General features: G+C 36.8%; 1 protein-coding gene and 1 long non-coding RNA gene across 6 annotated transcripts in view; one reads left to right on the plus strand and one right to left on the minus strand.

The window, feature by feature from the left end:
* Window positions 1-19,140, minus strand: part of csnk1g1 (casein kinase 1, gamma 1) — a 112,694-nt gene that overhangs the window by 62,690 nt on the left and 30,864 nt on the right.
* LOC147843266 (uncharacterized) overlaps window positions 5,125-19,140 on the plus strand; it is a 424,811-nt gene continuing 410,795 nt past the window's right edge. Inside the window, exons 1-2 of the long non-coding RNA XR_015496427.1 lie at window positions 5,125-8,378; window positions 10,498-12,146. This is a non-coding gene — a long non-coding RNA (uncharacterized LOC147843266). The remainder of the gene's footprint in view (window positions 8,379-10,497; window positions 12,147-19,140) is intronic.

Here is a 19,140-nt window from a genome sequence, read left to right on the forward strand (position 1 = left end):
ATCGCATAATTAATGTGTGGCTGCAGTTGTAGCCTGTGTTTGAACAAGGTAGCCTCGGAACTCCAGGAAAAAAAAATAAAAGCGGTTACGTCACACTCGACAAAGCAATTGAGTCACATGCAACAGAGGCAGCCCGGGTTGCCAAATCTGTATAAAGCACTTGGTGTACAATTCAAATCCAATCAGCCTCCAATCAGTGTTAATTTCACACTCATGCTCCATCATAACATCACAACTCACGAGACAACTTTTCACCTCAACGATTTAATCTCGCGAGATCGCGCCATACAAGATCTTGTCACATCCCTAGTGTTTACCTTATGATTAAAATTCCTGCCTCTGAATGAGCGATTTTTAGCTACTTGTACATTAAGGTAGCATTCAGAAAAACAAAACAACTGTGAAGAAACTCAACACAAAGAAACATAGAAACCTACTATGCCAAGAAAAACCAAACAAACAAGGCAGGCTCCGTGGGTCACGCCGATCACTCCACGAAGAAGGTGTGTGACCAGCTTTAGACGCGTCATGTGACATTATCGCAATGCACATTCACCAAAAGACTATTTGAACAAGGGTATGATTGTTGTAGGGAGTGTTACAATTTAAAATAAACAGGATTTTTTTTTAAATACTATTGTTGAAGAGATCTTTTTTTTATGATTTTTGATCAGGTGGATTCATTCCAGTATCAAATATGAATGAATACAAGAATTATGACTGACCAGAAGTGCACCACATTTATTATCTGCTCCAATGTGCTCCTGAAAGACAACAAAGCCACCAACGGACGTAACCAGGGTTTAAGCTCAAAACGGAAGATTTCAATCTCTAGGGAAGGTATCAAGCCACCTGACAGAGTCTGTTATGTAAATAGATTTCATTATTGCATACACATGCCTCTGTTTATGCACTATGGGTTTTGCTGGATTCCGAACAAGAGAAAAAAAATAAATAACACATCAGCTAAGAACAAATCTTAAATACCGATCTTAAATAATTGACTAGTATTGCCCTGTAACACACCGTCATGAAGCAAGTGTTAAATCCTGACTAAACATGCTGTGCAGGAGGAAGGTTAGAATGACAAAGAGAAGGCCGAGAGTCTCCATCCCCCCCATTCCATCCATAAAGCATGAGAGAGAGAGAGAGAGAGAGAGAGAGAGAGAGAGAGAAAGAGAAACAGAAAGAGAGAGAGATCTCAGCGGGGAGGCCCGGAGGAGAAACCCACCCTCAGACACACACTGCACCTCCTCCATCAGAACTACACCTCTCAGACACACGCTTTATACTACGACACATTTCATTCATCTGGATGCGTTCTTGAATTATTCCGCATTAATGACAATAAGAGATGCTTTTTTTATGAATTTCAACCATTACTTTGTAGTAAAACCATAATTTATGATTGCAAATAAATCCCTAAAGGTTTTTTTTTTAATTCATGCTTAACACACCTTGATAATAATTGCAGTCATTTGTACTAGATATTGGCCAATTATTATATAGAGATTTTCAAAAAAAAAAAACTACTCTAAGGGTGCACTGAAATGAAAATTGTGGGTTAAAACTGAAACCAAAAATGCTGTGTGCATGTGCTCAAAAACCCCAAACTGAAAATGTTTTTTAATAATTGTTTCTTATTTAATATTAAATAAAATTAAGTTCACTTTTTTAAAATGTAACCTACTAAAAAAAGCCATAAAATAAACATTTCTATTGAAAGTAAATGTTATTGTTAAAAATTATTATATAACATTTCTATTGCAACCAGTGGGGAAAAAGCCTGCTGTCCTATCCGTGCATTATTTGAGCGGACTTTGCTTTTAGGTTGAGCATTAGCAATCATGCAAAGCTATGTATTTGGCAATATGAGCTGAATATTCAAACAGGAAACTATTGAGCTTTTTTAAACTTGGCTCACAACACAAATTGGTTTCATAACGCAGTGCTTTCCGTGTCCACTATGAAAGCTGCTTCAGATCAAACAGTCGCTTAACCTGGAAGGAGAGTGAAATGTGTGCTAATCACTGTTAGACAGTGCAGCCATTTATTTTTGTCTCATATTTTCATCTGTTTTTCTCTGTAATTGTAATTTTTTAATGTAATTTTTAAATGCTAATCCAAACATCCTTAATTTGTGGTTGATGTTGATATTTATTTGGACTAATTTGCAAATACACTGATGACACTACACAATTAATAATATGAGGAAAACCAGGCTAAATATTGGGCCAAAAACTGAATATTCAGGATGCACTTAGACAAAAACTGAAACTGAAACTATAAAATTTCTTTTATAACAATTATGCATAATTTTATTTCTTATTTCATATAATTTTGCAAGACTTTTTCAAATTAACTTAAATTAGATTATACTGATGTAAAATAATAATAATAATATTAATAAATAATCATATTTTGACAGTGAACGAATTGAGAAGCCGCATTTCATGCCATGACAGCACAGTAGCACTAATGCTAGCAGCATGAACAATGTCCTTTCAGAGTGCCTGCATGTTATTTCAATAGACCTTGCATTGCTATGCACTTCATGCATATAAATATAGGTGCATGAGGGAAATAATCACACTGAAATTAATGGGTTTCAAAGCGAAGTGCTTTCCGCATCAGCTGTGAAAGCCGCTTCAGATCACAAACTGACATGTGCGAGAGGCAGAGTGAAAGCCACACAGTAACCACTGCTGGACAGAACTGCCCCGCACAACCTATTTTTCCGGCTCATTATTTGCAGGAGTTTATAATAATAACAACGATAAATTCAAATAATATATAAGGTAAATAAAATGTATTTTAAGTTTAGTGTCTCTTCTGGTAATCATGGTAAAGATGCATGACTGCGAACATTTTTGCCCTAAAAAATATTAATATACAATCGGTTTAATGTTCAATACACTTAAATTAGTAAAAAATAATAATAAGTTACCTTTAATCCTTCGATTGACAAATTGATTGTGTGGAACCCAGCATTTCTTTTACAGTGCAATACAATATAATTACACTGACTACTACATAATTGCATGCAAATCTAAGATTCCAGTAATATCTAGCTATTAATTGCGTTGTATTTTCACTAATGGAGGTTTAGGGTATGCCACATGAACAATGGACTAATCGATAATAAAACTTGACTACTTTCATTACTGATTTATTGTTATTATTTTTTTACCAACTATTCACATCCTTTGAATAGGGTAAATGTCAAAAGATTGGCACTTCAACGCAATTGTTGTAAACTCTTAACCCATTGATAAGGATTTAGCAACCACACAGTGAGACTCCTTCAAACACATCAAATTCTGAAGAAAAGAGAATTTCCATGATCATCCAGTTTCAAAAGTACTCCAATATGAGGTATAAGAGTATCCCAGTGCTGATGAAGGGCAGAAGTAAATGGAAAGGCCGTATGTAAGAGCTCAGGCTGGTGTCTGGGGGAGGGTAGAGCTCAGGCTCGGGTTGCAGAGTAGAGGGCGAAAGGGGAAGCACATCCTCCTATAGTCACAATAGCATCTCCTTCACCTGAACACCCAGAGCAGAGCCCAACTTCCTGAGCTGCTTTCTTGCTGGAGTTCAACAAACAAACATGCGCTCACTGAGAGGAGGACACAACAACCTCTTTTCTGATTAAATACTCGTGGGTGTGCATAATATAACAATATAATAACACAATGTAATGTAATATTATAAAAGGTAACATCATATATTGTAACATATAACAGTATAATGTAATCTATAACATTTTCTTTGAATATTTTGCAGTTTTGTATCCATAAAATGTATTTTTCAGATGAAGAATTGTGTTTTTTTGAGAAGACTCACTTTTGACCTCATATTATATTATATTATATTATATTATATTATATTATATTATATTATATTATATTATACAGGGCTCGAAATTAACCTTTTTGCTTGGTAGCACCGGTGCTCCTAACTTTAAAAATTTAGGCGCATCAGCCAAAATTTAGTCGCACCCACCAATTATGAGCACCGTTACTACGTTTTATACAAACATATTTATTGCATTTGAAATCAACACTAATCAAACTAACAAGCAAAAAAATATATAAGCGTGAGGAAAATATGTCTCAACAAAATCCCGTTATTACAAGAAAATATATTTTTATAACAGAACTGAGTGACCAAAGCATACACGGAGCGCTCACCGGCCCTGCACGCACTGCTTGAACGAATCTGTTAACGGTATAACTGTGCTGTTCTCACAAGTGCTGTCTGATATTGCACTGATGCTTTAGACACATATTGCACCTTATTATATGCATAACGTTACGTCATGTTAATAGCCATACCGGTCTTCATGAGTAGCGATATTAGTTAACCAATCATTCGCGTACAGTGCTAGAGCAGTGGTGGGCCAATAAGAAGAGCGCGAAGGCGGGGCAAGCATTACGGACTTGGCTTTGTTTACTGCAGCAAGTTGACATGACAACTGTTTTAAACCATTCCTGAGCGCTGCGTTTCACGTTTCAGGAGCAGACAAACAGCTTAGAGATGCATTCTGCATAAATGTCTCCCGAATCAGAGCATGAGCTGAACATTTTGCAGTAAAAACTGGTCACACACAACAATTTTAAGCACTCGCACAAGTGCTCACAAACATATTTTGAGGTCGCATAAATAAAACTTCGGGCGCATATGCGACCAAAGTGGTCGCGATTTCAAGACCTGTTATATTATATTATATTATATTATATTATATTATATTATATTATACTATTTTATATTATATTATATTACATTAATAAATAGTTTGCATATTATTTTGTTTATTTTTGGTATATATTTTAAAGACAACGTTTTGTTTACTTTGCTGCGCATTAATTGTTATATATAATATAATATAATATATAATAATATATAATATAAATAAATAATTAATAATAAATCAATAATTAATAAATATAATAATTAGCACAAAAGTTTTATGTAAATATTGTTACATAAAATATATATATTAGCATAAATTACATTATTAATCATTTAAAATGTTTCATTCTTTCCATTATGATTATTAATATGAAAACTGACATTTTGTCATCATTATTTTGCTTTTAATAATCTATTTCAGATTATCTTTTTTTTGTACATATACACTACCTTACAAAAGACTTGATCCCGGTTGTAATAGCAACAAATAATAACTTGACTTCTAGTTAATCATTTGGAAAAGTGTCAGAAGGTAGATTTTTCAGATGAATCATCTGTTGAACTGCATATCAATCATCACAAATACTGCAGAAGACCTTTTGGAACCCGTATGGACCCAAGTTTGGTGAAGAAAAGTCATGGTTTGGGGACACATTCAGTATGAGTAGGTGCAAGAGATCAGCAGAGTGGATAGTAACTACAACAGCCTGAAGTATAAAGACATTTGTGCTCTCATTACATTAAAAACCACAGGAGAGGGCAAATTCTCCAGCAGGTTAGTGCTCCTCACATCAAAGTTCATGAAAGCAAAGAGGGTCAAGGTGCTCCAGGATTGGCCAGCCCAGTCACCACCTATAAACATTATTGAGCATGTTTGGGGGAAGATGAAGCAGGAGGCATTGAAGATGAATCCGAAGAATCTTGATGAACTCTGGAAGTCCAGGAGGAACGCTTTCTTTTCCATTCCAGATAAATATATCCTGTGTGAAGCTAGCTTGCTTTTTAAAGCTAGCTCTATGCACCTAAGTGTGCATATTCTACACCAGCAGTTTGTTTGAGGGGGTCAGGGCTTCAGTGTCCACGCAAGACCCTAATGATGTGCTTTTTCTCTGAGCAAGGCACCGGTGTAGAGTTACACTAGCTCCACTGCCAGGCAGTTTTTTCAGACGTCATGCGATAACAGCGCTAAGTGAACATCCTGGAAACGCTCGTGGTCAGAGAGAGCCACCTTTCCTGAAGTGCTGATTCATCACAGACCCTCGCTGGAGGACACGTACAGGCCCCAAATACACTCCAGCGCAAGCTAAAAAGACATCTCTGCCAAGCCCTGAAGACAGCAGGCTTTAGCAGTGATGCTGCTGTAGACGGTCAGTCACTGTGCTGAATTATTGATCAGCTGCTGCTGCCACCCTTTTCCTGTCTCCTTTGATCCAACAGTCCTGAAGAACTACACATATCATCACACATCCGCTACTTCAACTCCACTTGGAAATGACAGCAGGCAAATATTTACCATGAAGTTGAGTTGATTTTATCAAAAAATGGAAAATCTGTCATCTACAATACACAGTGTCATTTACAATCACTGGCCACATTATTAGGTACACCTGTCCAACTGCACGTTAACGCAAATTTCTAATCAGCAGCAACTCAATGCAGTTAGGCATGTAGACATGGTCAAGACGATCTGCTGCAGTTCAAACCGAGCATCAGAATGGGAAGGAAAGATGATTTATGTGAATCTGAACGTGGCGTGGTTGTTGGTGCCAGACGGGCTGGTCTGAGAATTTCAGAAACTGCTGATCTACTGGGAATTTCATGCACAACAATCTCAAAAGTTTACAGAGAATGGTCCGGAAAAAAAGAAAATATCCAGTGAGTGGCAGTTCTGTGGGCGAAAATGCCTTGTTGATGCCAGAGGTCAGAGGAGAATGGCCAGACCATATCCATACCCATCATCTGATGGCTACTTTTAGCAGGATAACACGCCATTTCATAAAGCGCAAATCATCTCAGACTGGTTTCTTGAACATGACAATGAGTTCACTGTACACAAATGGCCTCCATAGTCACCAGATGTCAATCCAATAAAGCACCTTTGGGCATAGGGCTGCTTGATTATGGGAGAAATCCTAATGATGATTATTTTGGTCATAACTGTTATCACAATTAATCAAAATGATTACACTTGAAGTCAAAATTATTAGCGCTCCTGTAATTTATTTTTATTTTATTTTTATAAATTTTCACAGAATTTCCTATAATATTTTTTCTTCTGGAGAAAGACTTAAGCCTGGTTTATACTTCTGCATCAAGTGACCGGCGTAACCCATGGCGCATGCAACGCGCGTAGCTGTGCATTTATACTTCTGCGCGCTGTCTCTGTTGGTCTGCATTAACACTCCTCTGTGTCGAGTTTTTTCGCTGGTGTTTTGCTTTTCCTGAACACTTCCTGAATGTACAAGTGGCTCAAACTTGCTAATTTTGAGGCAGGAACCGGCGGATGCGCAACAACTTTAACTATGAGGTAAACACAAAACAAAACTTCCCATCCGGAGCTTCTTCACGGGATTCCACACTTGTAAACAATCGCTGCATCGGGCTCGCACCATTCGCTCAGCTCTCGGTCCCGCCAAGACTCGTCAGCGCTACCAAGCCGACCAATCACAGTGCTTGCGCTACGCGTCGTTGCGACATGTAGTTACATTTTTTGAGAGGTGCACGTCAGCGACGCCAACGGCCACGGCTTAGGTCAACGGTCAACGCCGTAGCATACGATGTGCGCTTGACGCAGAAGTATAAATCAGCCTTTATTTGTTTTAATTTGGCTAGAAGCAGGTTCAAATATTTTGAAATATATTTTAAGATCAATATTATTAGCCCCCTTAAACAATATTTTTTTTGATTGTCTGCAGAAGAAACTACAGTTATACAATGACTTGCCTAATTAAGCCTTAGAATCGCACTTTAATCTGAATTCTTGATTTTGAAAAATATTTAGTCAAATATTATGTGCTGTCACATATAATAAGAAAAGGAAAATAAATACAATAGAATAAAAATATGAAACAAACTGTGCTTTAGGCATCTTCACTGTGCGAAAAAAATGTTAATTATAGCTACAAAAGTCCTTCAGTCAAGAGCAATGAGGGATTTTGTCCTTTTGTTTGATTAATAATTAAAACAGTCAGTAGCAGGAATATTGCACGCTGACACTTGGAGAGGTATACGGTTCCGTTTATGATTTCTCTTTCACGTGTCTTTTGATTGTCAACTCGTTTGTTTATTACACAAATTAGGGTTAAAGTAAATAATTATAATAATATATGATGGAACAATCATTTTATCTCGATTTCTATTTTTTCATAATCATTAAAAGCCAAAATCGAAACCGAAACCGAATTTTCAATTAATTGCACAGCCCTACTTTGGGGTATGGTGGAACTGGAAATTCTCATCATAGATGTGCGGCCCACAAATCAGCAGCAACTGTTATCTGTTAACTGTTTTCATGTCAATACGGACCAAAACCCCATAGGAATATTTCTAGTACCTTGTTGAATCTATGCCATGAAGGGATTAGGGCAGTTCTGAAGGCAAACGGGGTCCAACCCAGTACTAGTCCACTGGATTAACTATGGATGAGGCTAATAACTAAGGGCCATTCACATATCATGTCTTTTGTGCACGTAATAAGGCTGTAACGATACACGATATAAAATCGAAATCGCGACACTCAGATCTACGATCCTGTGTCGCGGTGTGATAAGGGAGAATCGCGACACACCCACCCCGTGATACCTTTCCAATAACGTCACGCGTGCCTGCAAAAGTTGAGCTAATTAACACTTTTTTTCGTTCGACATTACAAGCACTGCTCCGTTTAAGCCCTCGCAATATTTAGCCGGGAGAGCTCGCACGAAGCTGTGTGTGCTGAATGTGTCAAGAATATCAAAAACAAAACCAACTTAACCCCGCTTGACAACCGACAACGCCAGAAACATTGCCAATGCTGTCAAAGCGGCCGGATTTTCAGCGCATATACGATGATTTGCTCACACTGTTAATGTGGCTGCGCAGAGAGGGATGGGCATTCACCAGATGTCAGGTAACTGCGCAAACTTTTCTGAAACCATTGCTGTGCATTTTCTGTTTGAACCTTTGGGAGTGCTGACTGACAGGTACAAGATGCATGAGGTCAGAAAACATGACGAAGCTTTCAGTTAAAATAAACACAGTTTCTATAGTTATACTTTATTTAGAGATAAAGGTATATGGCTCTGCATATAATCACTCTATCTTGCTGGAGTTTATAGCCGTTTCGCTTTACTTCAGGACGCATTAACACCGCTCTGAAGGTCTAATCGCTGTTTTAAGTTATCCAGAGCTGTATGAATATACCAATCTTGAATATCACAATAGTATTAAATATTACAATTGTAACAACACAGACAGCAACACTTTTGCACAATCGATACCCAGCTGATTCAGTCGTTTCATAAGAGGACCGCGCCTCTTCTTTTTTCCTTGTCAATATAAAGGCAGTGCGGTGCGCCTCGTTTTCGGCCACTTGTTTAACTGCAAGGCATACTTAATTTGCGGGACGATAACGTATAACCCGTGCCTACAGACACATTTGCCAAAGAAGCAAAATGGAAGAAGAATATTGCTGTTTGATACAGACCTGTTGATCCTAAACCAGCGCTTATGTTGACCTGGATCTGCGTAATAAACGCAACAAATAGGCTTTACTTTTTATTTTACAGCTTAAAACATGTACGCAGATTAATGCAATATCATATTTAAACAAACTGTTTACAAAAAGTCTACATATGCGCGCCTGTTGTTGTCTTTTCATCACGCAGCGCGCGCACTTGAACCGCGAGGGAGAGAGAGGAAAGCATATGGCTATATCAGGACATATTCTTTAAAATAATTATTTCTATTAAAATGTAAAAGGTTTTGTGATTTATAATAATAACAGCGGGGCATTAAATAAATGCATATTTTCCGTGGAGCGGGCAATTTGAGGAAGTCAGCTATTTTTATTTGACGGAAGAAAAAAAACATATGATTGGAAAAAAAGCCTATGCCGGTTAGTAAAAAGAATCAGTCAGTATTTTCTTTTGTAATGTAAATTAATTATTTAAGTGAAAATAATTTAGGGCAGTCCTATTTATTTTATTCATTTTATTTAGATTGTTCTGCTCTTCTGTGCTAAACACTGCAGGTGCGTGAAGATGCTCTGTTGTTCTGTTCCGCTACTATTATATAAAAATAAATCAGTATTTTAAAATGCAAAATTCAATGTGTCAGACACAAAATAGACACGTCAATTTGTTTAATATAAAATTAATAGTAATCTGACCAGTTAACGAGCGGCGGTTGTCGGTTAGCAAAATTAACGAAATGAGCATCCTTAGTAGCTATTTAATTTACTTTTTCTATAAGAGAACTTGATTGAAAAATAATTTTCAACATGCTTGAACCATCTACACAATGGAGTTTAGTTCTGTTTGGTTTTTCAACAGTATTTTGTTACAAAGAAAACAGAAGTGATATATTTAGGCTATTTATTTTATATATGGCTATTTATATTGTTAATAATTTGCATAGTTAATATTGTTCTTTGATGTTTAGTTTATAAAGATTTTTTCAAATGTTATTTAATTAAAAACAGTTTTAAAAATCTTTTTTTTCCCCCCACACGAAAAAAATTTAATAAAAAATCGTGATACGAATCGAATCGTGGGTCAAAAATCGTGATACGAACCGAATCGTGGGTTTGGTGTATCGTTACAGCCCTAGCACGTAAGTTCGTTATTTATTGTTTAGAGCGAAACAGTTATTACCTTACAACTAATATCTATAGTATAAATAAATTAACACGAGATATTATCCAAGAAGAACTGATTCAGTAAATGTTTGTAAGAATACATATAAAAACAAAACGCAATTGGTAATCAAGGTTGGTAAAATAAATTTGACTGAACAATCTAGCTTCAAACATTAAGATGTCAGAAACCAAATACACCCCTTCACCCAATCATACAGTAATAATTTTACAATTATGGCAGCGAATGGCTAGCAAGATCAAGGGCTGGGCTGATTAACGATATTGTAATGAATCACGGTAAAATGTCAATAACAATAAGTTAAAGACTATTTTCACTCTATATTGATCTAAGAGCCAATCACACAACAGAAAATGTACAACAAAGGGAATCTAAAAGTGTGTTGATATTAGAGCTGTACCGAATTTTCGCCCACTGAAAATTTATCAGCTGATTGTTTATCATAATTATCATAATTTATCATAATTGTTAAGTCATTTAATAATGGCCCCACTAAATTGTGGCTTTAGTCATTTTTTGGGGAACTCTTCTAAATCTGGAAGCATTAACAACTTATACCAGATTATATATCGTTATCGTTCAATATGGAAAAGTAATTATCGAGATTGCATTTTTCTCTTATCTCCCAGCACTAACAAGATCAGTTTGGTTACTGACATTTTTCCAAATATCTTTCTTTTTTGCTAACCAGAACAAAGACATTTATGGATGGCAACAGGTTTACAGATTGTTCATTTTTGTGCGAACTATTTCTTTAACGCTTTAGAAGAATGTTAAAGAAAACTTAAATGCACAAGGAAGATTAATGCTACCAACATATCCTTATTTCATTTATATATTGACTCAGGATCCTGTAGAGGTGATTGAGTTCACTGTAATGAATGGGAGAAACACTCCTGTTCACAGAGACTAATGTATAATAATGTAATCCACTGCAATGGCTATCAAATAGAGCTTTCTCAGTATGGCTGACTAATATAAGCATGCAGTTTAAAACCACGCCACTGCAAAATCACATTTGTCTAAAAAAAGAAAGTGAGATAACATGACTTTGCGATGTCAAAATTCTTTTAAACCAGCAAAATTGATTAATTGATTAGTATTTTATATGAGCATTTGATTGATAGAGATGTATTTAATGTTCAACGTGATACAAATAAAAACGATCGGTCTGTGTAAGAAATTAAACATTGTTTACAATATTAACAGCCTTTATCGACAGCCTGGTCAAACAGATCTTGGTGCATGTCCAAATGTAGTTCTGGCTCTTTCAAGACGAACGTGCTAGGATCCGCATTTGGACGGAAGGTCAGCTGAGACAGTTTGTTGATGGATATTGGTGTCACAAGCCCTCACACGTTCTTCATCAAAGCAACAGGACTACAATTTTACTACATTTCCACATGCGCTGAGAACTGCTTCACAATGCTGTAGATTAAAGCTAGTAATATTGTGAATTAACGTTGACTTTGATACTAATCGCTACTGAAATTTAAAAAATGTCCAACTCCCTCTAACATGAGTGTATTCCTAGGGTGCTTTCACACCTAGAGATGTGTTTCGGAATTAGCTTGTTTGCCCTCTTAGGCCCCGTTTACACTAGTGCGTTTTAGTTTTAAAACGGCGCTGAAAACGCACATCACGTGACCACACACACACTCTCTCGGGTAAGCGCTGTAGCATGTCTACCCAGATGAGAGCTGTGCTGGTCGGACTGCTCATCAAGCATCTCCCGCTGGATCTAATCCCACTATATTTGCTAAACGTGATATTTCATTTAATCTTGTTGTCTATATCTAACGACATATTCCCTGACTTTGGTCTTTTGAATCGATTACTTGTTCACAGGTAACGTGTTTTGGCTGAGCGCAAAGATAAGTTAATAATTAATGTAACCACGTACGTTCTGTATATTGACTGATCGTTTGCCTTTATTTCCTATAATGTATAAACTTATTGTGCGTTATACTTTCATAATGACAATTGATTATTAAAACTGACATTCAGCAAAGCAGAGGATATGTTTCGTATTTTCAATGAAAATTAAAGGAGGCAGTGATGTTTTAGGCTCTGTTTATTATAAATATGCATACAGTGAAGATGCAGCACGACGCCTCAGCATTTCTGCTGTCTGTTAAGTTGTTAATATCAAAATGAAAATAGGCAGTTCCTTAAATCATGTTTTCATTTTATTGTTGAGAAAGTGAAACAACATAGCCAGGATGATGTGAATAAGGTTATAAAGTACACTCTTACCTTTGAACATTTACCGGACATGTCCTCGAGGGTCTATTTTCCATATCAAACTTGGAAGTCTGAACTTACAGGGAGAGGATGCGAGACTGAACTGTGTGTAACGTTAGGCTACTTAATATTGAGGAAAAGCCCCAATCAGATGTTTCAGATGTTTTCAGATGTCTCCGTTTTCCCTCATCCACATTGAGACAGAGCAGCAGCGCTTTAGAATGAAAAACGGCCTCTTCAGCGTTTTCGAAACGCTCCGTTTTTGGCGCTCAAAAACTCCGGCGTAGTGTGGACGAATGGCGTAACCGTGGCAAAACCTATGCGTTTTAAAACAAAAACGCATTAGTGTAAACAGGGCCTTAAGCTTGGTTTGTTTGGGCATAAGTGTACCATGCAATCTCACTCTGATCCGTGGTAAGACAATCGTCCTGAGACCACCAGAACTAAGTGGTCCCAGCTTGATTGTCAGATGCGCAAATTTAAGTATTTTTGGCAATTTTTACGAAGTTTTACAAAGCATATGTTTTAATGCAGTGGTGCCCAACCATTTTATCACCACGGACAGTCAACGATTAACAATTTCACCGCGGACCGGAGTGGTTTGTAGGTTGCTAGGCAACCATCAACCATTTTCTCAGAGGATGACAAGCTGACAAGACATTGCTGTAACTCTGATAGAAGTTTTATTTAAGGAGAAAAATGTTTAAAAAGTACTGCAGTGTTTGAGTGTACTGTGTTTGTCTGAGATAATTTTAATAACAATATGCGTCTATTCCATACAAAGTATGAAGCTGATCATTCAGTACTTGTTATGTGACTCATGGTGCGCTTGCAGCATTCATTTAACTGGGTGCTGGAAGGCATGAGCGCATCACGATGCTTGTGTTTGCAAGCGGTGCAAGTCCATTGAAAATATCGAACTTGCGAGAACTCTAAAAAAAAAAAAGGCGATAAGCAAACAGCCCGTAAAATGCTGCCGCCATTTGCGATCCCCAACAGCTGATCTTCTTGCACAGACATGCTGTATACACCTGATTTGTTGACAAATGGGTTGCGGATCTATTCCTTAGCAGTTCACGGGTACTTCACTGGGCCTTTTCCCCTTTCCAAAAGACATCTGTTTCTTAGGCTCCTTTTACACTAGTACGTTTTAGTTTTAAAAACGAATAAATAAAAAATTATCCGCATCCACACTGGTGTTTCACCCAGCATTTCTGAACAACTCTCTTTTTACACCACACCACAGAAAACGCACATCAAGTGACCACACACACACTCTGGCATGCATTGCAGCATATCTACCCAGAAGAGAGCTGTGCACGTGGGACCGTTCATCAAGGATCTACCACTGGATCTAATCTCATTATATTTGTTAAATGTGATATTTAAATTATCTTGTCTATATCTAATGACATATTTCCCAACTTTGGTCTTTTGAATCTATTAATTGTTCACAGGTAACATGTTTTGGCTGAGCACGAAGATAAGTTATTAATGTAACCACGTACATTCTGTATATTGACTGCTTGCTTGCGTTTATTTCCTATAATGTATAAACTTATTGTACGGTATACTTTAATAATGGCCATTTTTGGTTATTAAAACTGATATTCAGCAAAAGAGAGGGTATGTTTCAATTTTCTTTTTATGAAAATGAAAGGAGGCAGTTGTTATAGGATCAGTTTTGTTATAAATATGCGTACAGTGAAGATTACGGTTATATAAATATGCAGCTAAACAACGCCTCAACATATCAGCTGTCTGTTAAGTTGCTAATATCAAAAATATATCGAAAATAGCAGTTTCTTAAATTATGTTTTCATTTTATTGTTAAGATAGTAAAACAACGTAGTCAGCTTGATGTGAATAAGGTTAAAAGATACACTGTTCCCTTTGAAGATTTACCGGACATGTCCTCGGGAGTTTGTTTTCCATATCAAACTTGCAGAGCCTGAACTTACAAGAAGAGAATGCAGGTCTGAACTGTGTGAAGGCTAGTTAATATTGAGGGAAAAGCCCCAATCAAACAGGTGAATGTCTGCAGCCACGCGTCCGTTTACAGAGGTCTCCGTTTTCCCCCATCCACCAAAACGTATAAGTTTTAAAACAAAAATGTATTAGCGCACTCATTTTGCTGCTAGTGGGTTAAATTTGGGCGCTCAAGTTATCAAGAGAGACAAGCGAGAGAAAACTGTCATTTTTCAAAATAAAAGTTTTTTCAGACTCGAATAATACATAATAAATACAACTGAAATAATTAATGATTTCTTGTGTGGCCCGGTACCAATTAATCCACAGACTGGTACAGTTGTAGGTGCAGGTGCAGGTGTTGTAATGCCGACCAATTTCTTTGGAGTAAATTTGAAGCCCTTTACACTCAGTATTAAGGGCCAAGAAGAAGAGGATGGGGTAAAAAAAAAAAGAATTGGGATTGGGCCCAAACTAACAAAGTTTAATAATTATGAAGTAGGAAAGAAATATATTTGAAATCAACACTGCTTATTAAAATTTTCTACATACAAAAAAATACAACATAAAATACATCGTGCTTTCTGCGAATGTATTTAATGGATAGTTCACAAACAAAACAAAAAAAAAACGAAAGAAAAAAAAATCATTATGGTTTACTTATCTGTCACCTGTTTCAAACCTGTTTGAGTTTCACTCTTCTGTTAAACACAAACAAAGCTATACTGAAGAATGTTGGATAGCAGGAACTGTTGACTTCCATCCTCTGTTTACTATGGATGTCAACAGTTCCTGCTTTGACATTCGTCAGATTCACAATATATTGATTTTGTGTGTTCAATAGAATGAAAACATTTATAAAAGTTTACAACCCCTTAAGGGTGAGTAAATTTTTATTTTAATGGTGAACTTCTTACAAACACTTAAACCAGTGTTTCTCAACCACGTACCTGGAGGACCACCAACGCTGCATGTTTTGGATGTCTCCTTTGTCTGTCACACCTATTACAAGTCTTTCACTCTCTGCTAATGAGCTAATGATTTGAATATGAGCTGGTGGTCCTCCAGGAATGTGGTTTAGAAACCTTGACTTAATCATTACCCTTCACTGAAAATGTATTACACATATAGACATCGCCTTTTTGAAAAAAAAAGGTATATACAATCACTGGCCACCTGTCAAACTGCTTGTTAATGCAAATTTCTAATCAGCCAATCACATGGCAGCAACTCAATGCATTTAGATATGGTCAAGATGATCTGCTGTACTTTAAACACTAGTATTGAGACATGAGTATTTCAGAAAATCCTGATCTACTGGGCTTTCACGCACAACCATCTCTAGGGTTTACAGAGAATGGTCTGAAAACACACCTTAACTTCTGATTTTGCACCATTTTAAAAGGTGATTTGGAACAATAATGATTGTAAAAAGTGCTATACAAATGAACTTGAACTGAACAGAACTTTATCTTTAAGCAACAAAAACAGTTCAACTAAGAAAGCAGTATTTGAGGAAAAATATTCTCCAAAAAACACATTATAAACAGCTCTGGAAAAGATGAAAGAACATAAGCCTGTTAGCATGACACCTGTAAAATGACTCAAGTGCAGAACTATGCAGCACCACACACTGAATTCCCCCAAGAAGATCATAAAACGACTATCTAGCCAGCAATCTACTCAATGCAAACACAAGAAAAACTGGCTGGCTATCCATGACGAGGAACAGTTTTGCTGAGGCAGCTGCTTCTGGGAATAGGTCTATATCTTATGCTAATAAACTCAACGTTGAGCTACAGATTGAGGAAGCCACTGTTTGTGAGTATGAATTATGAATTAGTGAAAAGAAAATAGGTCTGAGGCCACACCCACTTGCCTTGACATCATCCACACATTGAACAGAGCATTTGCATTGTGTCACCGGGGCAACAGTGTCACCGAGCTGCTGTGACGCCTGAGCCGCCACTTCCTGAATCAAAGTGCAGTGTGAAGTAATCAAAGCACGCAGCCACTGCGCGAGCAGACAAATGTTTCACCACTAAATTACCATTAGACTTGCCTCAATATGAAATCTTGATTTTAAAAAAGGCTAAAAAAAAAAGACAGTGAGTGGAACTACTGCCAAATAAAACAGTAAAAAGCAATTATCTAAACAAACAAAAAATATATAGATATAACATACTATAATATAACACATAACATAGTATATTATAATATATTATAATATAATATACAATGACAAAATATACTACAATAGAATAGAATATAGTAGAATAGAATAGAATAGAATAGAATACCAAACAAAAGTCTTGTCACCTATCCAAGTTTTATAAACAACAAATAAAAACTTGAATTCTAGTTGATCATTTGGTATTAGAAGAGGCTTATATGAAAATCCAAGGCCTCTAAATTTTCATTCATTCATTTTCTTGTCAGCTTAGTCCCTTTTAATCCGGGGTCACCACAGCAGAATGAACCGCCAACTTATCCAGCAAGTTTTTACGCAGCGGATGCACTTCCAGCCGGAACACATCTCTGGGAAGCATCCACACACACTATGGACAATTTAGCCTACCCAATTCACCTGTACCGCATGTCTTTGGACTGTGGGGGAAACCGGAGCCCACGCGAACACAGGGAGAACATGCAAACTCCACACAGAAATGCCAACTGAGCCGAGGTTGCCTCTAAATTTTTTTTTACCAAAATAAAATATGATCATGACTTGATTTTTAATTATTTTATTAGGACAGTAAGGTCTGACTTTAAGACAAAAGTCTTGTCACTTAACAGAAATAATGTACAGTATAGAATATTAAGTCATGGTGCAGTGGAAAAAGAATGAATATTGTGTATGACTCCCATGAGCTTGGAGGACTGCATCCATACATCTCTGCAATGACTCAAATAACTTATTAATAAAGTCATCTGAAATGGCAAAGAATGTGTTCTTGCAGGACTCCCAGACTTCATCAAGATTCTTTGGATTCATCTTCAATGCCTCCTCCATCTTACCCCAGACATGCTCAATAATGTTCATGTCTGGTGACTGGGCAGGCCAATCCTGGAGCAATCCTTGATCTACTTTGTTTTTAGGAACTTTGATGTAGAGGCTAAATTATGAGCAACGCTATCCTGCTGGAGAATTTGCCCTCTGTTGTGGTTTGTAATGTAACCGGAAGCACAAATGTCTTGATACCTCAGGCTGTTGATGTTGCCATCCACTCTGCAGATCTCTCGCACTCTCCCATACTGAATGCAACCCCAAACCATTTTGCCTTGATTTTACCTTCACCAAACTTGACTGATTTCTGTGAGAATCTTGGGTCTATGCTAGTTTCAATAGGTCTTCTGCAATATTTGTGATGATTGATATGCAGTTCAACAGATGATTCAGCAGAAAAATCTACCTTCTGCCACTTTTCCAAATGATCAACTAGAAGTCAAGTTATTATTTGTTGCTCTTACACCTGGGATCGACGACAAGACTTTTGTCAGGTAGTGTATAATATAATCAAAAAACTTGCATAAACTCTAGTCTCTTTTGCTCAAAGTTGAATTTCTTGTTTGAGATTATGGTAAAAACAATAACTTTGTAATGTATTACAATAAAAAAACTCTCTACATTATTCTTGCTTATTATTATTGGTTTTAAGACAACTTGATTTTTAAAAACCAAGGATGCACCGATATAGAAAGATTGGCAGACTCTTTACATTTTAAAGCAGATAACTGATTTAACAGGACAACCTATACAAAACTTGATATAAATGTATGACCCTGAGGAAAAAAACTAAACTAAAACTACTACAGCGGAAAGCTTATTTTATTTGTTACTCAGCTAAAGAAACCATCGAAACTCACAAAAAAAACACCGAGATATTTCTTTCCACAAAATCACTTACAAATTGCACTTTTGAAGTCCTATACACAAGTGAAGACCACCGAAGAATTTTATTGTCAGAGGAACTAAATATATTATCCATGATCTGATCATCCCTGACAAATCTCCGGTGGGCTGAAATTTTAACAAGTATGTAGATTTCCATTCTGGTTTTAAATAAACCCTTTAGCTCAGTAGTAAAATGAACCGTTCTGTAAGATCAAAACTGAAGCTGTGACTCAACATGTCAGAATCTCCAGAGGGGAAAAAAATTCTCAATCCAATACAAAGGGAACATCCTCAGAAAACCAGCCAGCTTCAAAGCAAGAAAAATAAAGGTAAAATCCCCGTCACAAAGCCTGAGCGTAATATAAACAAAGCACAATGCACCTGGGGAAGATGAAGGCAAAAGGTAGAGGAGATACAAGGAGCGGACACGCTGACTGAATGGAAAAAATGTCATGTAAACGAGTATTCATTCAGGTAAACAAAGGCGAT

This window comes from Danio rerio, chromosome 7 (genome assembly GCF_052040795.2).
Source record: "Danio rerio strain M-AB ecotype USA chromosome 7, GRCz13ab, whole genome shotgun sequence".
Lineage (NCBI taxonomy): Eukaryota > Metazoa > Chordata > Actinopteri > Cypriniformes > Danionidae > Danio > Danio rerio.